General features: G+C 45.4%; 1 protein-coding gene across 1 annotated transcript in view; it reads left to right on the top strand.

Moving 5' to 3' along the window:
* LOC132389686 (NACHT, LRR and PYD domains-containing protein 3-like) overlaps positions 1 to 9,019 on the top strand; it is a 184,229-nt gene that overhangs the window by 65,787 nt on the left and 109,423 nt on the right. The window lies entirely within an intron of this gene.

The following is a 9,019-nucleotide window of genomic DNA, read 5'->3' as shown; positions in this document are numbered from 1 at the left end:
CTTTTAACCACATCGTGCTGGTCTTATTCGTCCTCCTCCTCTGGACACCATCTCTCTCTGGAGCCCCTGACTCAGGCTGGCAACTCTTTGGTTTTCTGACTCGTGCACCATCGAAGATTCACTCGCTAGTCTGCTGTCAGACTTTAGAGGTGCATTGTGTTACAAGACCGCAGGTTCGTTTACTGTGAGTGTCGCTTTAAGTGCCTGAGTGAGGCGGGGCTGTGACGTCAGACACAAGCTGCGGCAGCCTGAGGGGAGCGGGTGAGGGAGCGGGAGAGGGAGACAAGCTGTTGCAACTTCAGCGTGTGACTGCTATAGGCTGCAACTCTTCCATGCCCAAAAGGTACGGTTGATCTCATCATCGGCACGCAGTGCACAACGGATGTGTGACTGTCACTTCGTATCATCCATATGTGTGGATTTGCTGGAGTATCCTGTGGTATCACTTTTGTTGGCCCTTACCTGGAATCGGGGTGTTCTGTGGTAACCACTTGAAGTCGATTTTCCTGTGACTGTCACCTGGTGATAGTTCTAATCTTCGGCGACTGTTATTTCGTTTACCCAGCATGGAATGTGTGTGGAATTCTTCGTAATTGCCTTCTCTCTACATTTTCGTGTGGGATTTTATAAATCTCTCCTCTCACTCACCTATTCCGTGGATTACTGAACTTTTCCACTTTACCATCTGAAGACTTTAAGCATTGTTTCTCAAGCTTGATAGTTTGGGAGCTATATCTACGCATAACACTGTTAACTTCTGTTTATTTCATTTGATCTTTTATATTTGGAGTAGATACTGTTACGTACCCCGTGGCGGAGTCAAAGAACCAGCAGAAATAGAAAACACCGTGTCGTCTGGTATTGCAGTAAACTAAATGCTGTTTATTAGTAACTACAGCAAAATAACTGCTGATATATCAAACAGGTTATCAATGATTATGTGTGTGTCGTGTGTGGAAATAGGGGAAGCCAAGCTCCTTCACGCCTCGGGGTGAATGGATGCCGTCTTACGGTGATGAGTGAAGTTCGGTTCAGTTCGTGGGATTGAGTCGAGCAGTGATGGAGAGAGAGGGACGAGGTTTGAGTCTTCAGGTAAGCTGACGCCGTCGATAGTCTCGTCGTCCTCCGAAATCCTTTGGATGTCACCGACTGTGACACTACAAACGGGACCGTTCTTCTGTGGTGGAGTTATTAACCCAGGCGAGGGATGGACACACGAATAAACTCCCCCACCGGTCACAGCCTTTTCACACTGCGAGAGCCACTGATCGATGCTCCTGATCGATCTTCCAAAACCCACCTTTTTCTGTGGACACAACAAAGCTCATTCAGTGTCCAAAACCATGTGTCCTGGAGGTCTATCAGCGGACCTCCTACTTATCTCACCGCGCTGAGCCCCAGCTGTCCATCAAACAGTTCCTCCCTTCTCTCTCTGGAAGAACAAAGAAGCTGACAGTGTCCTTGTAAAAGTGTCAACAAGCTTGCAGAGAAACCATTACACCATCTCCGAGCAGTCTCCGTCAGTCAGTCAGTGACTCTCTCTCTCTCCTCCTCTCTCTCTCTCTCTCACTCTCACTCTCACTCTCACTCTCACTCTCACTCTCTCTCGTTAGGGTCAGGGTTAGGGTTAGGAGGTCTGGAGGTCTATCAGCGGACCTCGTACTTATCTCACCGTGCTGAGCCCCAGCTGTCCCATCAAACAGTTCCTCCCTTCTCTCTCTGTAAGAACACAGAAGCTGACAGTGTCCTTGTCCAAAGGTGTCAACAAGCTTGCAGAGAAACCATAACACCGTCTCCGAGCAGTCGCAGTCTCAGTCTCAGTCTCAGTGTCTCTCTCTCTCTCTCTCTCTCTCTCTCTCTCTCTCTCTCTCTCTCTCTCTCTCTCTCTCTCTCTCTCTCTCTCTCTCTCTCTCTCTCTCTCTCTCTCTCTCTCTCTCTCTCTCTCTCTCTTCTCTCTCATCTCTCTCTCTCTCTCTCTCTCTCTCATCTCTCTCTCTCTCTCTCTCTCTCTCTCTCTCTCTCTCTCTTCTCTCTCTCTCATCTCTCTCTCTCTCTCTCCTCTCTCTCCTCTCCTCTCTCTCCTCTCTCTCTCTCGTGCTGAACAGCTCCCTCTCTCTTTCTCGAAAACACAGTTCATAGGGGTAATTCAGGACCCCGTCACAATACTAATGAAGAGAGTGGTTTTTAACATCGAAACCAGACTCCGTTAGTGATCTATTGCTGCTGGTACATAACAATTGCAACAACCCGGCTGTCTGAAGCACAGTCCTTTAAAATTGGTCAAAATGACCCAAAACATTGAAAAGAGCGGAGAAGAAGGAGTTTAACCAACTTCGTCCGGAGCCCTGAACAACGTCACAACCACAGTGAGCTCATCGTCTTGTTCAGCCGGAGAAAATCATGCAGGAAATTCATGCAGATGTATAAGATGATGAGAGGCATTGGTCGTGTGGATAGTCAGAGGCTTTTTCCCAGGGCTGAAACGGCTAACACGAGGGCGAATCGGTTTAAGCTGCCTGGAAGTAGGTACAGGGGACATGTCAGAGCTGAGTTTTTATAAGCAAAGAGTGGCGTGTGTGTGGAGTGCACCGCCAGTGACGGTGGTAGAGGCGGATACAATAGGGTCTTTTAAGAGACTCTTAGAAAGGTACATGGAGCTTGGGAAAATAGGTGCTATGCGATAGGGTATTTCTAAGCAGATCTAGAGTAAGGGTTATATGATCGGTCATACATTGTGGGCCAAAGCATCGGTAATATGTTGTAGATTTCTGTGATTCTATGAAATTCAAGGGAAATCTCCTATCCGACGGAGTGGTGACTAGTTGCAACCTGTCATCTCAGGGAGAGTGAGAGGGGGAACGGCAGGGGTAGATTTTCATATACTGATATGGAACAGAAACATGGCAGGGACCAGCTGGGCCGAGTGGCCTCTTAAGTGAGACACGGGATTTGATACAAGCTGATTTATCATTCACAGATCCACAATATTAAACGCCAGTCTAGTTTAAGGCTAACATCAGCAGAACAACTCCTCCAATGCTCAGTGACCAGGGTTCAGTCCTGGGTGCGATGAGCAGCCGCAAGAACTGCAGAATCTGACAGTAACAGTCCCTCATGAACCTGCAGCTGCCTTCAGTCACCGTGATGGTTAAACATTTAACACGGAGCTGATTTGAACTTCCTCCCTGATGTGAAGTTGCTGGTGTTGCTGCAGCTGGGATGATTGAGTGAAACTCTTTGCTCACTCCGGACAGAAATGTGGCCTCTATTTATTGTGAACTCACCGGAGCATCACAAGGTGGGCTAACTGAATGAGTCTCTTCACACACACGGAGCAGGTGAACGGCCGCTTCCCAGAGAGAAGCTGTCGGTGTATCTGCGATGGCCGACTGAATCCTTTCCAAAATGAGAGCCAGTGAATGACGTCACAGTGCTCTGAACGTCATGGCGATGTATCCAATCAGATCACGGACATGGACACGTGTTCGGGCTCTCCTTGTAGCGAATGGGGCGCTGTCTTCTCCAGCATCTCCGCCTCCACATTCAAGGATCGGCGGCTTTCAAGCGCTGGTGAACTGACAGATATAGCGGAACTAACGAGCTGTTGTGTTTGTGAGTCCCACAGACAAATCCTTTGCCTTTTCTACACTGTTAAAAGCTTACAAAGCACATCGGTGGGTGAAGGACAACACTTCAGCTCAAATAACTTTAGTCTCCATGGTGCCTTCTGATAAATAAAACATTTTCACAGTTCAAAACAAGTTGGAGGAACAAGACTTCATCTTCTAACTGGCCACAGTTCCGGCATCAGGCAGAACATCAAACTCTCTGCTTCCCTCTCTGTATCAAAATGGATCATTCCTCCCCTTCATCGGTCTGTGACTTGGCTCAGTTTGTCTGTCTCCTTCGCGTTCTGAGCATGCGCCACACACCCACTGAGATCATATCTTATTTACACGGCTGTGACTAGAGACTTTCTGATTATTATGTCCCTCCTGGTATTTGACGGTTGTAAACTCCGAGTCAGCAATGGTATTGACCCTCAGGAGTAGGTGATTAGGCTTTTTCGTTGGAGATCGATAAACTGCCGGTAGTGTGTGTCTGGATGAGTGGGTCGTTTTCAGACTGGAAGGAGGTAGCGTTTGGAGTTCCCCAGAGATCAGTCCCTGACCACAGTTGTTCACAGTTTAATGTCCTGGCGGAGGCAGCGAGATGTGAGATGCCCCAGTCTGCTGGTGAGGCAGAAAGAGTGGAGTTGGGGGAGGGGAGGCTATTCACATGCAATCTCGTAGCTTTGCAATCAGTACATAGTGCACTGTGGGGCTGCAGTGGCGGGATCCAATCTGCTAATTAGATTTGCTGAAGGCACTACATTGATTGGCCGAATCCCAAATAATAACGAGGCAGCGTATAGAGAAGAAGTCATCACCCCGACACAGTCATGTCAAGAAAACAACCTCTCCCTCATTGTAACGAAAACAAAGGAACTCGTTGTGGATTACAGGAGGAATGGAGACAGGGAACAAATTCAACATTTCCAAATCTGTTATTGACACAAATGCACATTTTAATATTGATCATGACATAATGTATTTTATATATCGATAATGGCATAAAACATATTTATAGATTGTTACTGACAGAGAATCGTATAACTTGTGTTCCGTGTGTTATCTGAATGTACTTGCCTGTGATGCTGCCACAAGTCAGTGTTTCTCTGTCCCTGTACCTTCCCGTACTTGTGCACTTGGCAATAAATTCAACAGGACCTGAGAAATCTCAGTGAGATTTGATTAGTGATGATCATCTTGGCAGCTCGGTAGGTCGAATGTATGAGACAGTACACTGTTAAATGCAAAACCCTGAGCATTGTCGATGATCAGAGGGATCTCAGACTCCAAGTTCATCGCTCCCTGAAAGAGACTGCACAGATTGATCGGGTGCTTAAGAAGACAAATAGCACGGTTGTCTTTATTAGTTGAAGCAGTGAGTTCAAAAGTCGGGAAGTTGTGTTGCGGCTGTTACGAGCCTGCGGTCGTACTGTGACTGTTTCTTTAAGAGCGCCGGCGTGAGGAGGCGGGACTATGACGTCAGTCACAGGCTGTCAGCGCTGACTGTGGACTGAACCATAAGAGAGAGAGAGAGAGCGATCTGCAGACAGGCAGTCGGCCAGTCTAGAGAGAGAGGGAGACTGGAAAAGCTGATCGCTTCAGTTAGTTGCAGCTGAGGCTTGGAACTCTCCTATGCCCGCAAGAGTGGGTTGATCATCGGTACACGGAACCACAACGATTGTGTGTGGCTGTCACTTCGTGTAATCCATAGGAGTGGGTTTTGGTATATCTTGTGTTACCCTTGTCTGGGTATGTTGTGTGGTATCCCCTGGAAGACGGTATTCCTGTGACAGGTCACTTCGCTGATAACTCGTCTGTGGACGGATTCAGCGGATAAGAACTTCGACGGCGGTTGGTTGAAGTAACGGCCGTTTCTCTACGTTTCACCCTGGATTACAAATATTTCTCTCCCATCATTTATTCCGTAGATTACTGGACTTTCCTACTTTACCATCTCAAGATTCTAAGCTTTGTTCCCTCAGTCTCGATTGTCTGGGAGATATATTTACACACATATACACATAACACTGTTAACTTCCCTTCATTTCGTTAAGTTACTATATTATAAGTCGATACTACTAAAGATAATGGTTTTAACATCAAGATCAGACTCCACTGTGAACTCTGGTGCTGCTGGTTCGTTTCTAAAACGCCACAGTTTGGAACACAGTTTTATAGAACAAGTTAGACCACATCTGGAGTGTTTCATATAGTTCTGGTCGCCCCCATTCTCGGAAGGATGTCGGGGCTTTGGAGATGGCGCAGAAGAGGTTTACCAGGACACTGCCTGGATTAGAGGGCATGAGCTATAACGAGAGGTTGGACAAACTTGTGTTGTTTTCTCCAGAGCGGCGCAGGCTGGGGTGAGACTGGATGGACGTTTATAAGATTACGAGAGGAATAGATAGAGTGGACAGACGATATATTTTTCCTGGAGGTTGAAATGTCTAATACATTTAAGGTGAGTGGAGATGTGAGCGGCGTTTGCGTCTTTCCACAGAGTAGTGGGTAAACGGACATCTGTCTGGGGGTGAGAGACCAAAGCGGCCACGTGATCCCGTTTCCTGTTCACGTTTCTCTGCAGATCTGCAGCATCTGCGGGTCACTGATCTACCTATACGTGTAGCTTCATCTTTCCCCGTTCAGACAAGGCAGTGAGATCCGGATCTGTCACGTCCTCTCGTTGTGGTGGACAATATGGTTTTTTTTCGGCAATATTTTCACCATGTTTCATTCCACTGTTTTTACCTGCTGAAGTGCTGCCGATGTTTCTGGGTGTCTGACCCACTTATGTGAGAATTTAGCTTTTTATAATTATCTGAGCTTCTCATAAATGTGTGCAGTTCAGTTAAGCTTCACTCCACTACTTCCAAAGCAACAACCCAGTCAGTCAAATAGTTCCACACAATTAAAATAGTTTATTACATCTTTTTTTGATTTTGTACTATTTATATAATTTAACAATGTGATAGTTATATTCTTATATTAAATCACAATTGTTAAAATCTATGGTTAAAAATTAGGTTCTACTTCTGAACGTATTTCATGATATATGCCGGTGCTATTAAACCTGATTCTGATATTAATATGGGAGACCCACCACTAGTCACCTGATCCCACTTACAGCAGATCGTAATGAGAGATTAAAGCCTTTTCTATTTATTTGCGTTCCTCAGAAAGAGAACTGTTCAGTTTCCTTCTGTGGTTCCAGAGCAGAAGCTCAGTCTGTCTAATATTTGCACACAATTAAAATGGGGAATTTTATTATCATCATGTACTGAACGACAGTTCAAATCTTCCCTGACGTACCATCCACACAGATCGATACATTACAACGGTACATCGAGCTGATATACGATAAAACAATAACTGTAACAAAGCATTATTGCTGCAGAGAAAGTGCAGTGGAGATAGACATATGGTGCAGGGTCACGTCGAGTTACATTGTGAGGTCGAGTCCATTTTATCATTCATTTGGCTTATAACTGCAGACAGGAAGCCGTCCTTGAGCCGGGTGGTTCGCTTTAAGGCTTTTGTATCTCTTCCCCGATGGGGGAGCAGGTTTGCAGGAAGAATGTACAGGTTATGAGGTTCTTTGTGTACATGCCCTGCTTTTCTGAGGGAGAGGAAGTGTACGGAGAGTCCATGGAGGGGAAGCTTGTTTCTCTGATGTTCTCTGCTCTCCAAAGTTCTCTGCAGTTCCTTGCAGTCATGGGCAGAGCAGTAGCCATACAAAGGCGTGAAGTATCGACAAGAAGCTCAGAGACATCGGCCTTCACCCTGCCTTGTGTAGCTGGATCCTGGACTTCCTGTCAGATCGCCGGCAGGTGGTAAGAGTGAGCTCCATCTCCTGTCTCTCTGACCCTCAGAACACATAACCCACAGGGTTGTCTCTTTGGCCCTCTCCTTTACTCTCTGTGCACCTATAACACTGTGTTGCCACCCACAGCTCCAATCTGCTAATGAAATTGGCTGACAGCACTACATTGATTGGCCTAACCTCAAATAATAACTTTCAATCGATCAAATGCCTCCCGACAAGGTTCAGTCCAAACATACTTTTCACGCTACTTCAGGAGATTGGTCAGAGAAAGAGCGATAGCAGCAGAGTTCTTACGATAATATCCATCCATTCCCAGAAACCTTCTAAGAGCCTTCTTATCAGTCAGAATAGGAACTTGAGAAATTGCCTGGACTTTTGCCCGAACAGGAGCCAACTTGCTTTGACCAACAACATAGCCAAGACAGGTCACAGTGGCATGGCCAAATTCACTCTTAGCTAACTGTAAGGTCGTCCTGAGAAAGCCTGTCAAACGGCTTCTCTACTGCAGAGATATGCTTTTCCCAAGTGTCACTCCCTGTGGCTAAGTCATCAATATAGGCATCTGTGTGTTCTAACCCTGGAATTACAGAATCAATCATTCTCTGGAATGATCCTGGACCATTTTTCCTTCCAAAAGAGAAAACATTGTGTTCATACAACCCAGAAGGTGTCACAAATGCAGAAATTTCTCTACCTCTGTCCGTCAATGGATCACACCAATACCCTTTCAACAGATCAATCTTTGTAAGATATTTAGCTTTTCCAGACTTATTGATGCAATCATCCTCCCTAGGGATAGGAGAGGATTCTGTTTTTGTTACTGCATTTACCTTCCCATAATCAGTGCAAAATCTAACACCACCATCAGGTTAAGGCACAATAACGCAGGGTGAGCTCCAATCTGATGCCAAAGGACTAATAATACCATTTTCATCATATATTCAATTCCTTGCTCAGCCAATTTACACTTTTCGACGTTCATGCAATATGGGTGTTGTTTAATCGGTTTGGCTTGACCAATATCTACATCATGTACTGCGACTGTGGTTTGCTTGGGAACATCGTGAAATAAATCTTTAAACATCAGGATTACTTCCTTCAGCTGTTGTTGTTGCTTTGGCTGCAGATGAGCCAACTCGTTAGCAATGTTTTCTGGAACAACCGAGTTCATTAGCCTAACTGGGACCATGTTTGGCTTATGAAAATTCTCAGACGAGTCGATTGTTTCATTCTCAATATGTTTTGACAACAACACTCACAGACGGTGCCTGCTTGTCAAAATATGGCTTTATTATATTTATGTGTACCACCTGTGTTAGTTTACGTTGGTCGGGTGTTTTAATAGCATTATTCAGATCATTAATTTAAGAGACTATTTCAAGCACCTTATCTCCCATCTGGTATTTTCTTTCTCAAGCCCACTTATCAAACCAACACTTCATTTTGTTTTGAGAGATCTTTAAGTTTTGTCTCACTAAACTACAGACTTGGTGTAATTTATTCTTGAACTTCTAAACAGAGTCTAACAAGTTAACATGTACATCCCCATCAATCCACTGTTCCTTTAACAAGGACAAAGTTCCCC

The sequence above is a fragment of the Hypanus sabinus genome, unplaced genomic scaffold (genome assembly GCF_030144855.1).
Source record: "Hypanus sabinus isolate sHypSab1 unplaced genomic scaffold, sHypSab1.hap1 scaffold_625, whole genome shotgun sequence".
Lineage (NCBI taxonomy): Eukaryota > Metazoa > Chordata > Chondrichthyes > Myliobatiformes > Dasyatidae > Hypanus > Hypanus sabinus.
The sequence above is the reverse complement of the archived record's forward strand: the minus strand, read 5'-3'. Positions and strand labels throughout refer to the sequence as shown.